This window comes from Jaculus jaculus, chromosome 4 (genome assembly GCF_020740685.1).
Source record: "Jaculus jaculus isolate mJacJac1 chromosome 4, mJacJac1.mat.Y.cur, whole genome shotgun sequence".
Taxonomy (NCBI): Eukaryota; Metazoa; Chordata; class Mammalia; order Rodentia; family Dipodidae; genus Jaculus; species Jaculus jaculus.
Window position 1 is genome coordinate 145,639,355 of NC_059105.1, and position 14,117 is coordinate 145,653,471.

The 14,117-nt window shown below is 37.2% G+C and overlaps 1 pseudogene; it reads left to right on the plus strand.

Moving 5' to 3' along the window:
- Nucleotides 1–511: 511 nt before the first annotated feature.
- The window catches only part of LOC123460267, a 45,981-nt pseudogene continuing 32,375 nt past the window's right edge, over nucleotides 512–14,117 (plus strand).

Consider the following 14,117-nt stretch of genomic DNA (forward strand, 5'->3'; position numbering starts at 1 on the left):
ACAAAGCCCAAGGACTCATGGTCAATCTCTCTCCAGAACTCACATAATCGAGATGCACAAAAGTAATTTAAGCACAGTGTTGCACATGCCCACTAGGTGGCACAGGCATCTGGAGTTCGATTTCAGGACCTGGTGCACAAATTCTCTCTCTCTCTGTCTCTCACTTGCTCTCACTCTCTCTGAAAAAGAAAAAAAAAAAAAGAAAAAAAAAACAGAACTATCAGGTGAAATTTAGAGTGAAAAACAGGAGAAAAAGGTAAGTGGATAATATTTGAATCTAGAACATATCCTAGCTATCAGGTGGGTTAAACTTCTGGTCTAGGTGGATGGGGGCGGGGTCTGGATTAGGTAAGCGGCCTACAGAAGCTGAACAATAAACTGTTAGCTCAGCATGGGGTCCACCCGTGGCTTGGTCTTATAAGATATATGACTCAAGACAGGGCACAGTGAAACTGGGCACATCTGTGTCAAAGCCTGATAAGAATATGGCTTTGCATTTTTAGTTTACACTATGAGGGTTTGTAAGAGCTGCTCAGCACAGAATGGCAAAAAGGGCTTGAATTTGATTCAAATCTCCATCACAGCAAAGTTAGAACATCTTTATGGGGTACAGTCTTCATGAGCAACATATCCATTTATCAGCAAAACTCCTCTTTCATATGCATAAAACTGACATACACACATTAACTCTTGTAGATTAATTTTCATTGCAATATGATTTGAATACAAAATAAGAGGAATCATCACAAATTCCAAATGTAAAACACTAATAAAAATATTTAATGAACTATTATATAAATAAATACTGGAGAAACTCTATACATATGAGTAAGCAAATAAGAATTTAATATAAAATAATGAATAATATAAGGAAAAATACAGAGTTACATGTATATATACATGAATATTCAGTATTGTTTGAAGTTGCAGAATATAACAGTTGTCTCTGCTGGGATTTGAGTGGCTCAGAACAAGGGAAAGAATCCATTCTTCTGTATATATATTTTAAAATGTTGCATGTGTTGCACTTATCACCTATTCATATCACAATAATACGAAAAGCCAGGAAAACATATTGGCCTAATGGGAAAAAAAGCAAACCTGAGAAATTTCTATTATATAAAGTAAAAAAAAAAAAACATCAGTTATAATATAATTAAGATTTATGTGACCCAGTCACATTAATAAGTATAAGTGACTCAAAACTATAAACCATCCTATTGTGGAGGAAAATATGGGTGCCAAAAATGGCAAAACAAATGTAGACATAAAATTGTATCCAATCAACTCAAAGCCATGGCATATTTGGAGGCAGCATCTGGAGTTTCCAACTGGTTACCTTTGGTATCTCTGGACCTAGGTATATATAACTATGGTTATGGTCTGGTTTTATGTTTATTATTAATATTATTATTATTATTATTATTATTATTATTATTATTATTAAACAAGATGATTTTTATGGGTACATCATGTGTTGGTACTCCTGCCACCATTCTGTTGGGGACACTCCTCAGTAGTGTTGCATGTATTCCCCATGGGGTTGTGGTTTATGCATTGTGGGAGCAGCAGTCAGTTACATTTGTGGGGAGTGAGTACCTTTGGGCATGATATCTTGACCTGTGGCTCTTACAATCTTTCTGCTCCCTCTTCCACAATATTCTCTGAGCCATGGTAGTTGAGTTTTAAATCTACTTGGGTGATGGGTTTTTAGGAGCCTTTAGATTTCTACTTTGTTAGGAGTTGTGTATCCTCAGGGTCTATCTCCTACACCCTGGTGCTGATTATCAGGAACAGCATGGAAGCAGCACTCTTGCTCATTTCCCAGTTCCTCTATGTTTGAGCCCTGAGTTGCCTATCAGGTATGACAGTAACTTGAGCAGGACCAGGTTAGGAACTGCAGATAAGTGACACCATGTGGAGCTTGTCTTTCTGTGATTGTGTGAGTTCACTGAATATGATCTATTCCAAGTCTATACATTTTTCTACAAATTTCATTGCATCATTTTTTACTACCGAGTAGAATTACATTGTATAAATGTACTACAACTTCATTATCCATTTAATAGGGATCTAGGTTAGTTCCAGTTCTTAGCTATAATGAATTGAGCAACTATAAACATGGTTAAGCAAATGTCTCTGAATTGATGCATGGAATAGTTAAGATAAATGCTCAGTAAGAGAACAACTGGGTCTGTTGGTAGCTCTATGTTCACCCTTTTCAGGAATCTCCAAATTGATTTCCACAGTGGTTGTACAAGTTTATATTCCCACCAACAGTGGATGAGGGTTCTGCTTTTCCCACATCCTCACCAACATTTGTCATTGTTAGACTTTTTAATGATTGCCATCCTTACTGGCGTAAGGTGAAATCTCATGGTTGTTTTAATTTGCATTTCCCTAATTGTTAGGGATGTTGAATATTTTCCTAAGTGTGGGTTAGCCATTTGTAATTCTTCCTCTGAGAATTCCCTATTCATTTCTCTGCCCCACTTTTAGAGTAGGCTGTTTGATTTTTTTGTTTAATTTTTTTTTAGTTCCTTGTAGATTCCACATGCTAGGTTTCTGTGAGTGGTATAGTTGGCATAGATTTTCTCCCATTCAGTGGGTAACCAATTTGCTCTGCTTATGGTGTGTTTGTCTATGCAAAATCTTTTTAGTTTCATGAGATCCCATTGGTTGAGTGATTGTTTAATTTCCTGGACTATTGGGGTTTTTTTACAGGAAATATTTCCCCACTCCTATATCATGGAGTGTGCCTCCTATTTTTTTCTTCCATTAGGAGAAGAGTTTCAGATATTATATTGAGGTCTTTCATCCATTTGGCCATGATTTTTGTGTGTAGAGAAATGAGTGGGTCTAGTTTCATTTTTCTGCTTATTGTCATCCAATTCGTCTAACACCATATATTGAAGATGCTTTCTTTTCTTCAGTCTACAGTATTGGCACCTTTGTCAAAGATCAAGTAGCTGTACTCACTTTACTTAAAGTCTGAGTCTTCAATTCTTTTCCATTGCTCTATGTTTCTGTTCTTATGCCAGCACCATGCTGTTCTTGGTACTATGGGTTTATAATATATCTTTAGATGGGGTATGGTGATACCTCCAGAGGTGTGTTTTTCTTTTCCCTGAGGATATATTTGGATATCCAAGGCCTGATGCCATTCCATATGAATTTTAAGGTCTTTTTTTTTCTATCTTTGTGAAGAATGATGCTGGTATTTTTTATGGTATTGCATTAAGCATGTATGTTGCTTTTTGTAGAATTGACATTTTCACAATATTCTACCTATCCAGGAGTAGGAGAAGTCTTTCCATCTTCTCAAGTCCTCCTCTCTCTTGAGGTTGTTTTTTTTTCATTATATAGGCCTTTGATATCCTTGATTAGTGTTATTATAAGCTATTCAATTTTTTTGTTGTTGCTATTGAAAATGGGAAATTTTTCAATACTCCATTGAAAAGCTAATAGGATAGCTCATTTCTGAAACCCCAGAGCAGGTAAGAAAATAAATAAATAAGCACGCACACTTCTTTAAGAAAGAAACACCTAATTGCAGGGAGGGAACCATGGTCTTCACATTCCAGAGCAGGCTGGAGACTATCTAACTGGAGTCCATCACAGACATTCAGGAGTCAACAGGCCAAGAATTTTAAATGAAGCAACAAACCAGACATTCTTTAATGAGGAAAAAGGACAAAGGTGAAGAAATAAAGATGAGGGGGAAAATAAATTTTAAAAAAAGATAAACACACTGAAAATATTCACAGAACTAAAGATAATGATTAATAATTGATGAAAATGTCAACATTTTAAAATAATTTAAATAGTCTAGATTTTATAGAATTTATGTAATCCCTGGCTGCTAAATGTTTCATTTGTCTATAGCAAAACAGTAATCAAATACAGAATTTCTTCCCCTATTTCTTGCTATGCAGTAATCTCTTGAACATTCACTTTTTGTCACATTTCACAAAGTTCCACTTCTGTCAAGATTGGAAAAAATATTTGCTAGTCTAATTTACATTGCCTTCTATAATGAAGCCCTATGTTAAGATTCAAGATCCTTTGAAATGTTTCTTATGCTATTAGAAGATTTAAAAAGTGTTAATTACAGAAAATTGAAAGCACTTATCTAAAGGCGCCATGATAGTAGGCAAGATGAAAATCTTTTACTCTTGAGAATAACAAAAGTAAAATTATAAACAACAATCAGTTATTAAGCATGTTAGCTTGAGAATGACCTGTAAGGAGCCACACCCCCGATGACCTCCAAGTGGGTCCAGCAGCCCACTGCCTCACTAGCACCCTCCCACTGACATTCTACCCTCTAACATTCTCCAAGTGTAGGTTCAAGTACCTTCTAAAGATCAATAAGCTCATTTTCACTGAAACTCTTCTCTTTTCATCCATAGATTATTGATGTGCTTTATATTTTACTACTTTTTTATGTCAAGGAAGTTTGGCAAATTCAGTACCATTTTCAAATAACTATCAAACATAAAAGTTACTCTTCTCTCTGACATTTTTAAAGGGCTCTGTTTCAGTTCCAATATATGGAGTATTTCATGTTGATATTTAAAATAATTTGTGACACAAAATAGAGTTTTCAACCTGGCTAGTTTGAACACGGAAGAAGTTAGATGAATTATGAAAACTGATAATGAAATATATAATAAGCAAACATAGATGGTCCAAGATTAAAATTTACACATAAGCTCAAAGGGAAAAAAAAATTGGAAGGTGTATCTTATTACATAGATGTCAAGACTGTACAAAGTTGCCACAAATGAAAACAGGACAAGTAAACAACTGAAAGAGAATTAGAGTCTAGATTCTACAAGGGGCCACAGAGACATGCTTACCTGATTCATCATATATGTGCCAGGTCATGACAGTAAGAAGGAGGATTGACTAATAAATTCTGTTTAGAGTATCAGGTATCCATATTGGGAGAATGAATTTTTGTGCCCTTTTGCTTTTGATAATGAAAGAAAAAGAAAAACTCTTGGCAAATAATAGTGAAGGAAATTTCTTGACTAATTTCTTAACTAATAAACGAGATAGACAAAACAGATTCGAAAAGACACTAACTATCAAGACAAATAGGAATAAACTGATATAATTTAAGTTAAGGATTGTTTGTCTACAAACATCAACCATATATTAAAAGCCAAAACTACATGGGTACTTTCACTTCATATGTAGAATGAGGATTCATCTCCATAGTATATTTTTCTACAAATCCATAAATAAAGAGACAGTACAGTTGAACAAAAAATCAGAGAAGTACATCAAAAAAGAATGCATGTATGCACCTGTCATTCATTAACTTTTGACAAAATATCCTAGATCCTGGAATAGAGATAGGACATTGTTTTCAATAAGAGGAGCTCTAATTTCAACTTCTACGCTGCATGAGATAAAGAAATTAACTCCCAAATGAATATCAGACTTAATCAAAATTTAAAGTGATTAAAAAGAGATTTTTGATGTGGGGCTGAAGAGATGGCTTAGCAGCTAAAGTGCTAGCTTGGAAGCCTAAGGACCCAGGTTCAATTCCCCAGGACTCACTTCAACCAGATGCATATGGTAGCATGTATGTCTGAAGTTTGTTTGCAGTGGCTAGAGATCCTGACATGCTTATTTTCTCTCTCTCTCTCTCTCTCTCTCTCTCTCTCTCTCTCTCTCATAAATAAAAATAAAACAGTTTTTTAAAAATTTTGGAAAAAAGTGAAAAAAAACACTCAATCTGCAATAAGGCAAAAATACTTTAAATCAGTCCCCAAACTCATGAATCTTTAAACTAATAAATCGGACTTCAAACATTTTTTAAATTTCCTGAAAAACAACTAATTATACAAGGGTATTGTACTGGTTGAAGCTAAGAAGGTTGGCTACTGAGATTCAGTACTGTTAAAAATGTGGGGCTGGAAGCCGGGCGTGGTGGCGCAGGTCTTTAATCCCAGCACTCGGGAGGCAGAGGTAGGAAGATCGCTGTGAGTTCGAGGCCACCCTGAGACTACATAGTGAATTCCAGGTCAGCTTGAGCCAGAGTGAGACCCTACCTCAAAAAACCAAAAAAAAAAAAAAAAAAATGTGGGGCTGGAGCTGGAGGAATGGCTTGGTGGTTAAGGCATTTGCCTGCAAAACCAAAGGACCCAGGTTCATTTCCCCAGGACCCACATTAAAAAGATGCATAAGAAGGCGCACACATTTGGAGTTCATTTCCAGTGGCTGGAGGCCCTGGTGCGTGCATTCTCTCTCACTGAATCTTTCTCTGTCAAATAAATAAAAAAATAAAAATAAAGAAAATGAGGGGTTGCAGAGATGGCTTAGAGATAAAAGCACTTGCCTGCAAAGCCAAAAGATCCAGGTTCCATTCCTCAGGTCCCATGTAAGCCAGATGTACAAGGTGGCACATGCATCTGAGTTCTCTTGCAGTGGCTGGAGACACTGAATGGCCATTCTCTCTCTCTCTCTCTCAATCTTTCCGTCTCTCTGTCTCTCAAATTAATAAATAAAAATAAAATATCAAAAAATATTTAAAATAACATGTGAAAATATAAGCCACAAAATGTATAAAATGGTAGTAAGTGCTCATAAAATATCTAATTATACATCCAGGCTAAGTAATGTGTACATGTGCATATTGGATAAATGTGACCTAGGTTATAAAAAATATCTAATAGGCCACTGATAGGAATACAAAAAAAAATTAGAAAAGTGGTCAGATTATTTTTTTTAATTTTGGTTTCGAGGTAGGGTCTCACTCTAGCCCAGGCTGACCTGAAATTCACTATGGAGTCTCAGGGTGGCCTCGAACTCACAGCAATCCTCCTACCTCTGCCTCCCAAGTGCTGGAATTAAAGGCATGGGCCACCACGCCCAGCAGAATTTTTGATAAAAGAATATTTATGAACAAAAATAGACACATGCAAAGTTATTTAACATCATGGCAACTGAGAAAATGCAATTTAAAGTCTCCAGATCCATTAGAGTGACTAAAATTTACTATTGCTGGAAGAATTATGCACTGTTAAGTCCACTTAGAAAACATTTACCAGTGTGCATGAAAATGGGATTTACATACACTGCATAATTTATCAAATGCACTTATGTATGCATATCTAATGTGTCATAGCACTTACAGGCTTCCTTGTAGTAAAAAACAGCCTGCTCTTTAAAAAACACTGTAATTGCTTGCTGGTCATGTGTCTTACAATTTAAAGACATAAAAATGGATGAACACTTTTACTATAAGCTGTTATTTACTGAGCTGTCCTAAGCTGAGACAGAAATCCATGATTAGGAGCCTCCCCGTGCACATGGCACTGTGTTGCTCACAGTGGTGGTCCACAGAGAGGCGGACGAGGGAAGAGGGAAGGAGGAACTATTCAATACAATAACTGGTAACTTAAAGTATGGATTGTATGTCAGAAATAACTACATTCCTGTGTGATGATGAAAAATTTAAGTTTGGAAAAAGTATTTGTTTCTACTTTCTTGAGACACCTTATTTCTTGGCAATTCATCCCTTTTCCACTAAAAATATTTAAAATATCTACCTCATGCCATGAAATAAGGTACAAGTACAATGGGAAATTTAATGAATTCAAAAATATATAGCAATAGCCTTCTGTTCACCGTGACAAAACACCCAGCCAGAAGCAACTTCTGGGAGGAAAGTGTTTATTTGATGGGAATTTTCATTAAGGCAGAGAAAATATGGCAACCGACTCACATTTTTGTCACACCAGCAATAGTACTAAAGTCATCTGAGGTGAGCCAGTGGCTGGACTAATCAACCCTAATGTCCAACCTCAGTGACACTTCTTCTCCAGCAGCCTTCACCTCTCTACAGATCACACGTGAAGCTATGAGGAACATCTTACATCCAAACCAACAGAAGTATTAAGTAAAGAAAACCTCAACAATGTTTACTTTTGTGAATTAACAAGGTGAATTACTCAAAAATATAAGTCATTTGAGATATGAACTAATAATCTCATTAAATTATTTTGAGCAAATTAAATGACTTGAAAGAGGTAGAGAGATGGCTCAGCAGTTAAAGGTACTTGCTTGCAAAACCTGACGGCAGGGGTTTGATTGCCCAGTATCCCATAAAGCCAGATGTACAAAGTGGCACATGCATTTGGAATTCGTTTGTAGTGGCAAGAGGCCCTGGGCTGCACCTTCATTCTCATTCTCATTCTCTCTCTCCCTCTTTATTTCTCTTCTTAGAATACATAAATAAAAAATATATTTTATAAAGAAGAGACTGGAGAGTTATAAAGCTCCTGTTCTTCAAAGGAATAAGCACTATAGCAAATTTTCTACAAGATGATATTTTGTTCAAAAGCACTATTATGCCTCTGCCCAGAGGTCATTAAATAAAGACTGATATTGACACCATAATATATGGACCCAGCATCATTTTATAATTGAATGAGCATGTTATTCACTTACAGGAGATATTTTTTGCCTCATTTAAAAGAGAAAAGTAAAACTTGTTTCAAATAAAGAACTGTAATATCAGGTAAAACTAAGACATCTTTAAAAGCCAGTGAAAATTATTCATAAAATAACTACATCTGCTTTTATCGTGTGTGTGTGTGTGTGTGTGTGTGTGTGTGTGTGTGTGTGTAGCATTCAGTGGACAAATTTCCTGTTGGTTCGCATCTGTCTACCTTATTTGAGTCAGGATTGTTTGCTGCACTCATCCCCGTTTCTTTACTTGGGATCTAGGAGTTGAACTCAGGTACCCCAGTTTAAGCAGCAAACTCTAATTGTACTGAGCCATTTCCTCGGGCCTGACTTTTCTATTCTTAAAGGATAGGTCATCTTTGAGCTGTGTCCAATATCTTATTTTACAGCATAGGAAATATGGTTTGCTTATAATTATTCAGCCTTGAATATAAACCTGGAATCTAGATTCTCTGATTTCTGACCCACTCTACCAGTGTTCCTTTCAATCCCAAAATACACTGACTTGGGTGTTTTGAATGCACCATTTCCTTCATGGCCTCATGCATTTGTGATTAAGCCTTATATTTAATCCCCAACTGTTGGAGACTTGAATGGATGATGCCTGGCTGGAAGAAGAATATCACTGGCAGTGGATCTTGCAGTTTGGTAGTCCAGCCCAACTGTGTATCCATAGCAGTTCATTCTCCCTTTCCTCCCTGCTGCTTAAGAGACAGTGCCTGACTATCTGTTCCTACTATGCTTTCCCTGCCATGATGAGAATTCCCCTGGAAACCGGAAGCCAAAATAGACCCTGCTTCTGATCAGCTCGTTAGTTCCAGAAACAAGAAGATAACTGCTACACCAACTAAGCTAAACTGAAAACAAAACATGTGCTTTTGCATAAATGATGTCAATGTGGGAATGCTAAATAAAATAGTCTATCAGTTTCTATAGACCATGTGAGCATACTGGCAACACAAAGCCACTTTTTTTTAATCAAAAAGAAAAAATTTACCTCTACATTCACTGTTACTCTTTCAAAGGTATTAGAGAGTATTCCTAATACTATACAGCCCATACATGGAATAACAGCTGGGGGATGGCCTGACTGCTGATGTATTGTTGGCAATGTAGAATAAAAATTACCTAAGATTCACTACTTTAAAAATATTAAGGAGGGTGCTGGAGAGATGGCTCAGTGGTTAAAAATTGCGTGCAAGGCCTAATGACCCAGGTTTAATTCTCCAGTACTTATGTTAAACCAGTAGCACTAAGTGGCACATACATGTGCAGTTTGCTTGTAGCGGCAAGAAGCCCTGACACATCCATCCCCCAGCTCATTCTCTCCTCCCTCTCTCTCTCTCTCTCTCTCTCTCTCTCTCTCTCTCTCTCTCTCCTTGTAAATAAATTTAAAAAAAAATTAAGTATATATATTAAAGAAATTTTCAAAAATATTTTATTTAATAAAATACTAAAATAAAATAGCAGTAAACAAATTCATTGTACTTCAACAGGTTTTAGAACATAAATTTATACAAGAATATTATTTTACAAGTAAGGCACATTCAGCTATTGAATGCACTGTCATATATACCTTCAACCCTTGCAATTATTTTATTTTACTTTGAGAATGACTGAACTCATTATGTAAGTGCATCTTATTGTTTACAGAGACACATAAGAAAATTTGAACATAGCAGCTGTTTTTGGCAAGAGCTGGATCTGAGTCCCACACACATCATTAAATAACTAGTGAAGCAGTAAACAAATTGTTGTATTTCATCATGAAAAGTCTGGTTTCTTCATTCCTGTTGCTGAAAAAAAAATAGGTTAGAGCTTTATGGGATTTTTTTTAACTTTAAAATTTGTGGAAAAATGTAATCATCCCAATTAAATATCTACTATCTTAGTAAAATGATTAATTTATGTTTTTATATTGTCTATGAAGAGAAGAGTTTTAGTCAATGTGGTTCTTGACAGTATTTTAGCAAAAGAGTCAAGTTTAGCACCAATACAGGGAAGAGTCACAAATTGCCATACTACCACATTGTTGAAAACCCTCTGCCATGTCTTTAAGACAAGAACAATGAATAAGTAAAACACACAAAGAAACAAAGGGCATCATTGAAACACTGTGGAATACCTAGAGTATATTTAATATAACACTGAACTCAAAGAACTTGACTAGTGCTTCATTTTCTACATCTTGTATTTGTCCAGACACCACATTTATATGATAGTTTTAAGCCTGTGGCTGAGCTCTTGAATGGCTCTATGAAATAAACAGAATAAAGGCTATTGAAGTCAGTTTCGCATTGCTGGCAGATATCACCAGACCAAGAGCAGCTTGTGGGAAAAAAAGGTTTATTTTGGCTTACAGAGTCAAGGGGAAGCTCTGTCATGGCAGGGGAAAATGAGCAGAAGGTGGACATCAACCCCTGGCCAACATCAGGTGGACGATAGCAACAGGAAAGTGTGCCAAACATTGGCAAGGGGACACTGGCTATAACACCCATAACCCGCCCCCAACAATACTCTCCCTCCAGAGGCATTAATTCCCAAAGCTCCATTATCTGGGAGCCTAGCATTCAGGACACCTAAGTTTATGGGGGACACTTGCATTAAAATACCACATCCCGCCCCTGGCCCCCATAACTGACAACCATCCATGTTGTAAAATTTCATACATTCCGTCCAACTTTAAAAGTCCCCATATTTGGGCTAGAGAGATAGCTTAGTGGTTAAAGTATTTGCCTGCAAAGCGAAAGGATACTGGTTCAACTCTCCAGGACCCATGTAAGCCAGATGCACAAGGGGTTACATGTATCTGGAGTTCGTTTGTGGTGGCTAGAGGCCCTGGCACACCCATTCTCTCGCTCTCTCTCTCTCTCTCTCTGTACCTCTTTATCTCAAATAAATAAATAAATTTTTTAAAGTACCCATTTTTTTTTTAATCAATCCTAATGATGTCAAGACATCCCCATACTCCAAGGTCTTTTAAGTGAGCCATAGTACCAAAAAAATCCCCCCTCCCCAGTCCATAATGGCACAGAATAAACATTCACACTGCAAAAGATGACACTGGGCATAGCAAAGAAATATTCAACCAATACAAGATTTAAACAGGGCAGATATCAAACTCTGTAGCTCCAAGTTCAAATTCTAGTCAGTGACAAATCTCTAAGTCCGATAATTCTGACCAGCAACAAGTCTCTAGAGTTCCAATTCCACCCTCCAGCTAGGCTACTCACGGTCCTGGAAAACTTCATCAGGGCCAGCAGCTCTCCTTGGCAGCTACCTCATGGTTCTGGCACCTTCACAGGGACTCCACTGCAACCTCATGGCTCCATTAGGTCTCCATGCAGGCACCCAGCAAGCCTGCTTCACACTGCCCATGGCCATTTCCAAAACACAAGACTGTGTTGAACTCAATGACCCTCTCTCCTGCCAATTTGTTAATGAGGGAGGAGGGGCGTGTGGGGGGGGGCGGATAAAGCAGACTTTGAGCACTGAGGCCCCTTCAAAACAGTCCAAATCCTTCCTGTTGCTTGTTGCTTTCTTCAATCCTCCTCCCTTCACCATTGGGGCATTGACAATATCCCATTTTAGCTGGAACCAAAGTGTAATTTCCATCGCAGTCACAACCCAATTGAGTCCACGTGACCTAACCCAACCATAAAGAACACCAAGTCCTTTCAAGACTGTACTCCAAGCCACACAAAACAAATACACGTGAACTCAAAGAAACATGACACACTATTCCAACTACTCACCTACCACAGGGGTGCCAGAAAGACTGGACCAACGCACTGTCATCAGATGGGTAACACAAAGAAGGTAAAACAATGTGTTTTCCCCAAGAAATACCAACCCAATAGCAGAGAGCCCCCATAAAAGCTATGTAAGGGAAAACTCTAGATCATGCGCTCAAACGAATGACTGTAAATATGTACAAAGAACTCAGGACACTAATAAACACCTGAATGAAATCGTGGATAAATTCAAAGGTGCAAATAAATGTCTAAATGAATTCCACAAGAATTTAAATAGGTAGATGAAGGAGTAAATAATGTGTTCCATTATATGTCAATAATATATATCAATATATATGTATGTATGAATCTCACAGATACTTGAATAGTATTTTGAACAATGAAGGCAGTCACAAAATACCCAGCGTGTGTGATTCCAGTTATGGAGATTTTTGTTTTTTGTTTTTTCCAGGTAGGGTTTCACTGTCGCTCAGGTTGACCTGGAATTCACTATGTAGTCTCAAAGTGACCTTGAACTCATGGCAATCCTCTTACCTCTGCCTCCTTAGTGTTGGGATTAAAGGCTTGCACCACCAAGCCTAGCTCAGTTATGGGGATTTTTCAAAAGCCAGCAAACTTTTCTTTGGTAAATGAAGCTGAAAATTTTACTGCAAGCAGAATACTGGTGCATACTAACACTAAAGGATGGGTCCTTGACACTGTACCAGGTAGCAGAGAATTCAAGAGATAGTTGGTTAGGAAAGGATGATGAAAAGCTTCCAAAAAATTGAGGGAAAGACTATATGATATGTATAAAGGCAGGGTGGCTCTTAACAATACTCTGGACTGATATAATATGGGGTGCAGAAAGCAGTTGCTGTTAAGTGTGGAGCTAGGCACACATTTAATCTGAGTTTAGCAAAGGCTTGTTATGCCAGCTTGGGTCAAACTGTGAGGCCCCCTCCCAAGCAGGGTTGTTGCATGTAGTGGTGGAGAGGGATTCACTGAAAAAGCATGTCGAAGGAAACACTGTGTACCTTTATAGAATTGACTCTACTGGTTACACACTTGTTGAACTTGTATACTTATTGTCAGTACCTTTTGTTCTAGATAAATTGTACATTGGTTTTAAAAACTGAAAAGGATGACAAAATTTTATTAAGAAATACATCTCAAAAACTGTTAAAATTATTTCCTGATGCATAGTTCGGGTATGTGTTATATCTAAAAACTTGTGAAAAATATAGAGTGTGTTTGGTTCTTACCATATGTTTCAGCTTTCAAATAGCAGAAAGAATTCTACACCTCTAATTTATAAAGACTAAAGTGGGAGTTGGTTTCCATTGATCTGAGAACTTTGACACTGACATCTTTGGTTACATATGTTTTTCTACCTTTTTTTGAATATTGCAATATTAGGAAAGCTTATGTGTATGTAATAATCATAAGTGAGTCATGTTAATCAAACTGTCACAAATAATTTCTCTGTCAAAATGTCTTTCTTTTCTTATTTCAACAGAGATTTTGCATAGAATTGTAGTTTTTATAGCACCAAGGAAGCCAAGACAGCTAGAAATATCACAAAAGGCACCGGAGAGTTGGCTTAGTGATTAAGCACTGGCCTGTGAAGCCTAAGGACCCTGGTTTGAGGCTCGATTCCCCAGGACCCACGTTAGCCAGATGCACAAGGTGGTGCACACATTTGGAGTTCGTTTGCGATGGCTGGAGGCCCTGGCATGCCCATTTTCTCTCTCTGTCTGTATCTGCGTCTTTCTCTCTCTGTCTGTTGTTCTCAAATAAATAAATAAAAATAAACAAAAAATTTAAAAAAGAAATATCAGAGAAGTGTTCATGTGTTAGAGTATGGTGGATTGATAGGCAATAGTCTAGATTAGGTAG